Raw genomic sequence first — 11,751 nt, forward strand, 5'->3', positions numbered from 1 at the left:
GTGTCGAAGATCAAAGCAGTTGGGTGAAATTGATTGTCTTTCAGGGCGATGTTGATAATGTCCTCATATTCGAGGTGCTTGATGTTATCCTCTCCAAAGAGGAGGGTGACAGCTTGTCCATCGAGGCATGACGACGGCTTAGACTCAGTTGATGCAGCTTCGGTATTGTCGGGGATGAAGTAGCAGTCCAGGAAGACTTCCACACCCGGGTACCTGGCCTTTGCTACAGCGTCATAGATAGGCTCCGGAAAGCCATGGTAGAGCTCTGATTCTCTCTCGGGGACAAAGTATCCATTGAGGGTCAGATGATAGGGATGGAGGATAACTCCCTGCTTCTTGCACTCTCGAACTAGGAGGTTCATCTCCTGCTTTCGAACTAGGAGGTTCATCTCCTGGATATCTTCATCGGTAGGCTCATATCGCAGTCCGAAGGGAATGTTGGGGACCTTAGCCTGTTTCAAGGGAGGTAAGGTGCTCTTCAGTAGATTGAGGGGCAAGCCCGAGAAGTAACCCTGGCGCATCATGATGCGGTTGACTGTGAGGTTGGCCAACGGGTCACAATCAAGGGGTGTTGATTCATCAGTTATGGCATTCACAGCTTGGAACCCCCACATTTCATCATCATCTTCCTCAATTTTTTGGGAGGCTATTCCCTTCCTCATGACAGCTTTGATCGGGGAAGCATGAATTGTGATTGTTTTCCAGTTGAAAAGGACCCTGATCTTCTGGTGGAGAGTTGAGGTAACTTCCTTGACGGCGTGAATCCACGGACGTTCCAGGAGCATATTGAAGGAGGCGTCGATGTCGACCACCTGAAAACTGGTTTGCCTTTCCAGTGATCCAGTTGCGACAGTCAGAGTGATGAGCCCCGCGACCTTGCGACGAGTGCCATTTTAGGAGCGTACTCCTTGATTTGTTGGGACCAAATCAGCTTCCTTAATACCCAGCTTGTGAGCAGTCTTGAAGGGAATGACATTTACCGCGGATCCGTCATCTACAAGGACCATGGGTACATTCTTCTTGAGACATTGTACGGTAATGTACAGGGCAAGGTTATCAATGGATCCGAAGGGAGGGATGTCTTTGTCAGAGAAGACGACTGGGTTGTTCAAGTCAGGGGCGTCCCTCGTCATATGTGCCACTATTTCTTCAGAGGAAGAGGTGGAGGGCACAGTCAATTTTCCCAAGGCCTGTAGCAAAGCATGTCGATGCTCAAAGGATGTCGCGATCAGTTGCCAGATCGAGATCTTGGCTTTTGCCTTCTGAAGCTGCTTGAGGATCGAATTCTCAGGAGCTCTTGGTTGAGTGTCTACTTCCAAGACGACTTGGTTATTTGGAGCGACCGCTGAATTGTTCGGGTTCTGATAGAGGCGTCTGGACCGGGTAAGGTGACCAATCTCTTTTGCTCGTTTCTCTTTCCCTGGGACAATATAGACATCTTCAACATCATCTCTCCGGATGCCATTGATTTCAGGATCTCGAAGGCGCCTTGGAGGGGTATTCTTTGGTAGGCAATTTTTGTGAGGGATATTTTTGTGAGGGTAATTTTTGTAGGGTTGATTATTGTGAGGGTGATTATTGTGAGGATGATTATTGTGAGGTGCATGACAGAACGGTCGTGGGAGCAATCCGTCCTGGTGAGGGTAGTTTTGGGCGCTCAGGGGACTCTCCCTCGGGCGTGGTGGCAGAGGATTGAAGATAAGCCGACGATAGGCATCGTCAAGCCGGGTAATCCTCTCGGAGAGGCTGGCTATGGCTTCCTCAACCTGTTGGAACATGGTGAGCATAGTTGCGGCACTAAACACAAATACCCCGTCTGAGGGATCTTTCTCCAAGGTGTTCACCTCGTCATCAATTGGCAGGGTGAGGTGAGAGCAGTCCAGAGTTGGTTCATCATTGGAGATAGCATGGATTCCGAGAGGATTTTTGGTTTTCTTTGGCTTAGTTGGCCGGGGTAAAGGCAATTCCCCTTTCGTAATCATGTCTTGGATAATGTGTTTGAGTTTAAAGCAGGTTTCTGTATCATACCCTTTCCCTTGATGGTACTAACAGTAGGCATTGGGATTCTAGAAGCTGGATTTCTTAGCATCGGTCGGATCCGGGGTGGGTCCGATTGGTTATAACTTTCCCTGGTCCATGAGCCTCTTTAGGGCACTTGCATAAGTTGACCCTATATTAGTGAACACTCTCTGGGGGCGCTCAGCTCTCTTAGCAGATGGTTCAACGAGGTTGACCTCATCGATCTTGTTTGTTTGACCATAAGGGCGAGATCCGGTTGAGGTGGATCCCTGGTAGCCTCTGCCAATGGTCTTGGCTAGGACACCCTTTCGGAGGTCATCTTCAATGCGTGTTCCCAGAATTTGCAGATCCTTGAAGGTCTTAATATTTTGATACCTCAGTAAGTTGGCATACACTAGGCGGAGATTGTTGACGAACTTTTCCACCAAAGTTGCTTCACTCGGCTTGTTGACCAGCTGAGTGCTTACCCTCCTCCAACGGGTTAAGAACTCGGTGAATCCCTCCTTGTCGTTCTGGGTTAGGACCCCAAGGGTACGGGTATTTGCTTGGATTTCAGCATTGTCAGCGTATTGCTTAGAAAATTCAACCACGACCTCATCCCAGGTAGTAAGGTTCTTCGAGTCAAGGGAGTAGTACCATTGGCGAGGGATTGGTTCCAAGGATGATGGGAAGACCCTGGTGAAGAGCTCCTATTTGACCCCTTTTATGGCTATGTAGTCTTTGAAGGCACGAATATGAATGAGCAGGTTCTTCACTCCTTTGAACTTAGGTACATCAGTCAGGGTAAAGTTGTCGGGTAATTGATCCCCAACAGGTTCAAACCTCCGGTTGTTCTCAAGATGGATATTGTTACCCCGGGCTAGGAGCTGTTCTTCCAAGAGCTTGAGCCTTTTCTCAGTTTCAGTCAGAGGTGGAGTGTTATGTTCTCCAGCTTCTATGCTTTCCAGGGTGTCGATACGGGTCTCGACACGATCCAGGGTGACCTTAAGAGCGGTGAGCAGGCTGGCTAGCTGAGCAGTCGTGACATCTCTATTGTTATCATTGTTGTTGCTGTTGACATACGAAGTTGAAGACGGGGCCATGGCTCTGAGGTAGAAAAACGGCTCACATTACAACTTAATCCGACACGGTTCGAAGACCGAACGCAGACAACACAAAGGGCGGGACAAAGATCAGACTCAACAAGATGAGGATGACCGTGCGTGGTACCTCGGTGCTGACTCGATTTATGACGTGACAGTGTTGACCGAACCTTTAACATGAGTCCAATGTAACGGCGTGACGCCATACAAGTCTCGAGGTGAGACGACTCATAAGTAAAGACCCATAAGTACGTTTGCTTCGACTCAATAGACACGGGGCGGAATTTGAATGGTGGACTGATGTTTTCGAAAATAGAAATTTTCAAAAAGATTCATTTGTCACTTTGTGGACGGCTTCCGAAGATAGAGATCTCCGCAAGTCGGTCAGTTGAAGGGGATTGTCTTAAGTTTATTTGCAAAAGACGGTTTGAGTTTGAATCGGCTCGGAAAACAAGGTATTGCCTCCCAAGACGGTTTTTGAAATTCAAAATTGTATGTTTTAAAAATCGAGTTTGAAATGTTTGAAGAGGTCTCGGGGACGGTGTATGGTCCTCGGGATCTTAAAAGTGTCTCGAGAAAAGGGTTTCTGCTTTCCTCGGGTTTTGAAAGAGCTATTGTCGGCGCGAAACGGGTTAAAGTCCGTGTCTAGACGCGGTGATTATAATGGCGTAAAAAGGTGATTTAAAATGGTTGTAGAAAATCGAGTTTGAAAATCGTCATTACGACGGCCTAGAAAGGCGTGTTGAAATGGTTACAAATCCGGAATTGAAAATCGTCATTACGACCGCCTAGAAAGGCGTGTTGAAATGGTTATAAAAATCGGGTTTGAAAATCGTCATTACGACGGCCTAGAAAGGCATGTTGAAATGGTTATAAAAACCGGGTTTGGAAATCGTCCTTACGACGGCCTAGAAAGGCGTGTTAAAATGGTTATAAAAAACCGGGTTTGAAAATCATCATTACGACGGCCTAGAAAGGCATCCAACGGTCAGCAAAAGACCGAGGTTTGAAATGGCCATTATAACGCCGCAAAAAGGTGTTTTGGAAGTTTGAAAATGACGCGGAAGGACTTATGATCAAGTAGCACATAAGCACTCACAGTTCATTATATTATGCATTATGCTGACACGGGTTTTGGCTTAAAAGGGTGGGTTACACACCAAGCAATCAAACCATGATTTGCGAGAGGGATACCAATCCAAACAAAATGTGTAAGGAGGGTGCCCTAGCCTCGTGCTCGAAAGTAATGAAAGCTCTTTGACGAAACAGAAATGTGTGACTTCAATGGTATGCTTGACTCAATCGGGATTCGAAACACGGGGATGAGAAAACTCACGCCGACGAGACGAGCCAATTGGTCGAAAAGGGTTAGGTTGTGGGCCCGGACAAGGAACCTGACCATGACCGTAATATCAATTAATGCATTCCAACCATGACTTCATTCGAGTCTCACCATCTAGGGATCACAAGGACGTAAGTGTCCTAGTTTTCCCCAACGGAGTCGCCAATCTGTGGACATGGCCCACCTGTAGGTCCGGTTCGATCTGCGGACGTTCAGCGGTCTTTTGAAAGCCACGCTCGGCGGCGTAAAAAAATGCTTTCGACCGGATCGTTTTAGATCGGTCGATTTCGTCTCGGTAAGGGTCTCGAAACGATTGGAGATGTTCGGAGTCGCCACCAAGCATTTGTGGGATGCATGGAACCCGTTCGAAATCCACTTTATACCTCGGTCAAATCGAGACACAAAGCAGCGTTTGACATAGGCACTAAAGATATGGAAATCGTCCCTCTTTAGCCCCCTATCTCTAGAATGCTCTCGTACGCCCTGGATAAGGTCGTCCACTATCCAAAGTTTCAGAGTAAGAGGTGAAGGTACGTATTGGGAAGCCCTTTAATCAGACACCCAATCCCGCCGGCGGTAGCGGCCTCTACTGATCGATCTTGGTTGGTTGAATGCAAAAGTTGATAAAACTGTTTAAATGCATGAATGCACATCCAATAAGTTAAACCTAACATGTGAGAGCTATCTAAGTCGGTTGATTTAATCCAAGTATCAAGTATAAGATGTCGAGTTGGATTAATGGTTGATTTGCATGCAAGACGGAAATTAAACATCTATTTACCGTATTAGGTTTATGGTGCGTAACGTGATCTATTTGTCTTAGTGAAGCATTTTGAGAATATGATTTTGAATGAGCAAATAGTCATCTGATCCGTCCTATATCCGGGCTAACCGGAGTCGGGATCGTCCTAGACTAATGTTGGAAAGGGAATAGACCCTGCACCAGGCGGCCACATGAGGCGCGAGCCTGTTGGCAGTGCAAGAGGGTCTCCCCTGGTTTTGGAAAAAAGAAAGAAGGAGCCTGTTTAGACGCGGGTCATCCAACGATTGTATGCCATGTTCTGACCTTTAAAAAAACGTTTATAAAACATATTGAAGAATGGGTATTTGCCCCGATTTGGTTTGAAAGAGTCGTTTAGACCACATTTGTTGATTTGAGGAACGAGACTCGAATAATCATCATTATTTTGATGATATTCGGTGTCGGGTTCGACTTTGACAAACTTGACACGAATAGTTTTGAAAATAATTATGAACTAATTGTTTTAAGTTCATTTGAATGTAATTAGTCGATACTCATCATCGTACCCGGGTTAAAATCCGGCATGGTATGTAGAACCATGGATGATTTTGTGTTGGTGACTAATATGCTTGTTTTGAAAATGTAAAGAAATGATGAAAGGCTTTAAAATACCTCCCAAAATAAAATAAAAGGCTTTAAAATACCTTTTAAATGGTATTAACCAAATATTATCACCGAAACACGGATTTAACCATCATGGTATGAGGAACCAAGGGTGAAAAATGTTTTATGGTTAAAACAAATGAAATAAAATAAAAAAGGGTTTGAAAATATTTGAAATGGTAAAAACTAATTACAAATACGAAAATGGATTAAAGGGGAAAGACGAGAACAAACACGGTTGAGTTCTGACCTGGGCACCCCATTGAGGCGCGAGCCTATTTTCACAATAAGGGGCTTCTACCTCAGGCCAAAACTCACTTTTGGCTCGTTTATCCCATGTTTTGGATCGTGTTATGCATGTTTTAGCATGTTATAGTCATAAAACAAATGAAGACATGATAAAAGGAGGATCTTTACACCCTCATACTTACATGTTTGGTTATGGCGAGAAACCGACGTAAGTGTAACAACTCGTTTGGTCGGAAAAGACTCGGTTTAAAACCGTTTTGGTAAGTAAAAAGTGTGTTTTATTAAGATTAGTGACGGTGTAGTGGTCGAAGTGGTCGTTCAAGTGATTTAATGCACGATGACGGTACCAAACAATGTGTAAGGCTTGTATTTACGATCGGTAGGTCGCAAATACTCGTCGGATTGTGACTTAAGAAGTCGATTCGAGAATTTTAAGGGAGGAAAGAGGGGGCGGACACTCGCGTAAGTTCTCAAATGGGGGCATTTGAGGGGTATTTATAGGAAAATGAGTGGTTGTGTGAGTTTTGAGCGACGTGGCTACCTGGGCTGCTCAAAGAGGCGCGAGCCACGTCGCGGATCTTCGAGTTGTCCTGTCACTTTCACACAAGTGCAATCATGATTTGTTCTATCTTAGGATTTGTAGTCACATGTTTGGTACTTGACCATTCATGAATCTGAGAAATCTTAGTATAGAAGGTTTGAAATGATTTGTTTTTTGTGGTTTACTCGGTTTAAATCGTTGTTGGAGTCGGGATTTGAATTTTTAAGTCGGTGTTTGGTCCGGTGTCGGTTTTGACTCTAGTTAGTGTCATTGCGACCCCGTCGTCGTGCATTAAACACTCCAGGTACTTTTGAAAGTTTTGAAATGTTTTATTTTCGAAATTGTTTTAAGTTTTCCGACTTAAAGTTGTACACAAACTTTCGATCAAACGCCGCGATTCCAAAACATGTTGTAGTCCGATAATCATCGGGTGTTTGTTGGAGTCTCAGCAGATACTGGGTATCTACAGAGAGCCATGAGGCGAGCCAAGAGGTACCTTCTGGTTGTTAAAAAGGTTGTTTACAACCGTATTTTGTAATGAATGATTTGCAAGTATGATTTGCATGACTCGAAATAATTACTATTATGTTAGTAATATTCGTTGTCGGATTTGCAAGTTTGAAAAACATAATTTACAAATAAAAATGTAAAATATATGTGCTTAACCATTATATCACCGTACTCGAATTGAATCGACATGGTATTTATTTTAACCAAGGGTGACATACAATATGGCCAAGATAAATATAAAAAAAAAATGAAATAAAAGTGAAAGGAAAATGTTTGATTTGAACTAATTATGTTAAGTTCATTTATTTGTAATTAGTCATTATTTATCACCGTACTCGGATTAAACCGACATGGTATAAAGAACCAAGGATGATTATGAGTTATGACTAATATATTTACAAATGTAAATAAATGAGAAAAATGGTAAATAAAATAAGAGAATTTCCTTTAAAATATAACTAACCAATTAATACCACCGAGTCACGAATTAAACCGTCATAGTATATGGAACCAAGGATGATTATGATTTATGGTTAAAAAGTTTGTCATAAAAATGATTTGGAACATTTGAAATGGTAAAAACCAATTCCAAATAAGAAATGAAATAAAGAGGAAGGACGAGAACAAACACGGCCGGATTAAGGCCTGAGAGGGCATTGAGGCGCTAGCCTCCCTGCTATACAAGCAGCCCCTGTCTCAAGCCGAAATCCAGTTTTGGCTCGTCTAACCTATATTTGAATCGTGTTATGGATCATTCATGCTTATAAAGTTATGAAAACAGTAAAGACATGAAATAAATGAGTTGTTTACACCCTCAAACTTACGTGTATTGATGTTTGCGAAGTAGACAACTTTAGAGACGGTTTTCTCGTTGTGACTAATCTCGATCAAAGAAGTTTATAAAGGTGCCTTAAAAAAGGATTTTGTTTTGAAAATATGTTGAAAATATCTTAATTAAAACATGTTGATTGATGTTGAGTTGGTCAAATGGGTCGGTCGAATGCACGGCGACGGTACCAAACAAAATGTGTAAGGCTTGTGTTTACGATCGGTAGGTCATAAACACGTGTCGATTTTGTGACTTAGGAAGTCGGGTCTAGAAGTTTAAGGGAGTAGGAGGGGGCGGACTCTCGCGTAAAAATTATGGTGTGTAATGGTGGGTATTTATAGAGAAATGTGGGATGGTAGGTCGGTTGAGTTTGCTTAGAGGCTAAGCAGACACCCCATTGAGGCGCGAGGTACCTAGTGACTGAAAGGGGTGTACTGTCCCTTTCAATTTGGACGTGGCCTTTTCTCCATCCATTGTTTGGTTGGTTTGATTTCTGGTAATCAATTGAGATGTCGTGTAAGAATATGGGCACCTAATAAGATGATTTTGGGTGTTACTTGAGGTAGATATTTTGTGTTCTTGACTCGGGTTTGAACCGTGTGAGTCGAGATTTGAATTTAGAGTCGGTTTTGGCCCGGTGTCGGTTTTGACTCTAATTAGGGTCATTTTAATGGAAATTACATGATAAAGACATTCATGGCATTATTTTCGACATCCGAGATTTGGGTTGACTCTGGTTGACTCAGGTAAACTCGAGTTGCGGGTTTCTGAGTCGGTTTTGGGTCCGAAGACGGTTTTAACTCTAAATAATGTTGTTTTAATGCAAATGAAGTTAGAAAAATTTTGAAATCATTTGTCATATCCCAATAGTGCATTAAACTGTCTATTGTATTGCCAATCCACGCACACATATCAAAAACGCGTTATAGTCCGATCTTCATCGGGTGGTTTTTGGAAGGTGCATATACTAGGTATCTACAGAGCCCCTACTTTGACTGAGGCTTGGACGGGGCAAAAGTCAAAGTATAGCCTCCATGTCAATCGAAGATTACCACCTGAAGACCATTGCGACATCGAGGCGACTCAAAAGGGTTTGAGCCAAGGACCCGCCGTCGGGAAGGGCGACGTCAAGGCGACTCGAGGATTCGAGTCAAGGACCTGCCGTCGGGAACATTTTAGTGTCTTTTGACTTCGATGCGGGTTGTTTAAAGTCCATTAGACTATGTATAAAGGTTCGCCAGCCATAAGAAAGAGTCATACCTGAGGCATCTTCGGGATACGTCCTTGAATCATTTGCGCGTAAAGGCTCGCCAGCCGTGTTGAAGTTGCGTTTGGAGGCTCGCCAGCTATAAGAAGGAGTCATGCCTGAGGCATCTTCGGGATATGTCCTTGAATTGTTTGCGCGCAAAGGCTCGCCAGCCGTGTTGAAGGTACGTTTTGAGAGTCGCCAGCCATGGGAAGGTGATGCGTTTTGAGGCTCGCCAGCCATGTTGAATGTCGAATGATCGACTGTGAGAAATATCCTGAAACATCGGGTTTATTTCAAGATATTGCCTGATAATGACTTCCAACCAGGTTGACGTTGATAGGTTCGGCTAGGGAGCAACGAACTCCAACTTGCTGGGGGTCCTAAATGAACTCCGTGGGGATAAATCCTCAAAGCAAGGCTCTATGGAAAACCATTTAGGGAGAGCGCTGTGTCGAGATCATGAATGATGTTGTGGGTATCTTTGAAAGACCTATGTGAGATCCATTTGAAAATAGGCACTCGCTGGGGAGTTAGAAACTTCTCAGGACCCGCAGGGGATATGAGTTGCTACTTGTTGGGAGGTAGCATATGTCATGTAATCGACGGGGTTAAAGCCCTTGGACTTGATGGGTCGACATTTGTTGGGAAGAATCCAGTTTTCAGTTGGAGTGCGTTGTTCTTCTTAAGATTATCTACAGGGTTACTGACCACACAAATCCGCAGTTGCATAGACAAGCACGTAGTATGCAAGCATATAAGCACATAAGCACATAAACATGTGAGCAATTAGCATATAAACAACTAGCACGCAATATCTCAAGTGAGGGGAGATAAGAGTTTTGAAAGTTGTGAAGCTTAGTATTGAGTCTTATTGCTTGTAGATCTGTGATTTGATAGATTGGAGATACGTGACCGTTGTGACATCGACTCACATGGATGCATACTTTCAGACTGACAAACAGACGGTCGTGAACATGATAATGGTTCGGTATCGACGCGACACGTGAGTGACTCTGACAGACTTTGCACATGTAAGTGCAACTCCTAGCCGAGAAAGGGTGACAACGCGTATCAAATCCCTGAGGTAGAAGGCCCGCTCGGCTGGGGAACACGAATTGATTATCTTCTCCAGACATCTTTGCCCCCGTTTGATTGTTTGAGATCCCTTCTCGAGGTATGATGATTCGGAGAGTGGAACCAACATCTTGTCATCGTCCGAACCGAGAACTAGGTTATAGGCGGTTTTATTTTGGACTGTAGTTGAGACTCAAAAGATGTTTGAGGATAAAGGATGGGTGGCGCCTCAAGAGAAGCCCCCAGAGTGAGAAGGTGGGAATTTGACAAAACAAGGAATGGGCGACGTCTTAAGAAAGAAGCCCTCAGTAAAGAGGTATAAGATTAATTTTTGCAGCTGGGTGGGCTGCTTTTGAGGATTGATGCTGAAGGTTGAGATTGAAAAGGGTATGCGGTTGTGTCCTTGTTGAGGACTGCCTACGTATTCGCGTGTTTGCGAAATCAAATCAGATCGTAGTTCTGAGCTGCTTTTTCGAGGGCTGAAAATTGGAATTGTTTTGAAAGGGATATGCGGTTGTGTCCTTGTTGGGGGACTGCCTACATATTCGCGTCTTTGCGAAATCAAACCAGATCGTAGTTCTGAGTGTGTGTGTAATGGGTTGCAAATTGAAGGTGTAAAAATTGTATGTGTGTGGGGGTGTGGTTGTGCCCTCATAACAGGACTGCCTACGTATTCGCGTGTTTGAGAAATCAAACCAGATCGTAGTTCTGCGGATGTGTTGATAATTGATTTTGAGGTGTATAGTTGCATCCTTGAAGGACTGCCTACGTATTCACGTGATGTGAAATCAAACCAGATTGTAGTTCTGAAGTGTGTGCCTAAGCTTACTGTTAGTACCTTAAAGCGTGTGGGTCACGACGGTAAATGCCGTTTGGTGACTCAAAAATTGATTTAAGAGAATTCCTCCTTGATCATGAATCGAAGAGGTTTAATTTGTGAAAATGTTCCTTATCACGTGAGCGCATTAAAAAGTGGACCCTAAGGGTAGATTGGGTATGTCCCGTTCTTGGTAGCAAAGCATTCGAGGACTCCGTATCTAGGTCAGGTGAAAATGGCTTCGACATTTATGGAGTGTGGAGCTTGGTAATGATAGGTTTGTTTGACAGATAAAAATCTGGAGTTGAGGGTCACGACGGAAAATTCCGTTTGGTGACACGAAGGTTGATTGGGAAGACTTCCCTCTTGATTACGAATTGAAGAGGTACAGTTTGTGGAAATGTTTCTTGTTATGTGAGCACATAAAAAGTGGACTCTAAGAATGAAATGGGCATGTCCCGTTCCAGGGAGCAATGTTTTTTGAAGACTCCGTATCTGGGTTAGGGTGAAAATGGCTTCGATATTATGGAATGTGGAGCCTGGTAATATGAGGTTTGTTTTATAGATAAAAATCTGGAGTTTGTATTTTGTGGTGTTTAGGCCGATGGTTTACGGCTTGTAATGTGGTGCGGAA

This window comes from Silene latifolia, chromosome X (genome assembly GCF_048544455.1).
Source record: "Silene latifolia isolate original U9 population chromosome X, ASM4854445v1, whole genome shotgun sequence".
NCBI classification, from domain to species: domain Eukaryota; kingdom Viridiplantae; phylum Streptophyta; class Magnoliopsida; order Caryophyllales; family Caryophyllaceae; genus Silene; species Silene latifolia.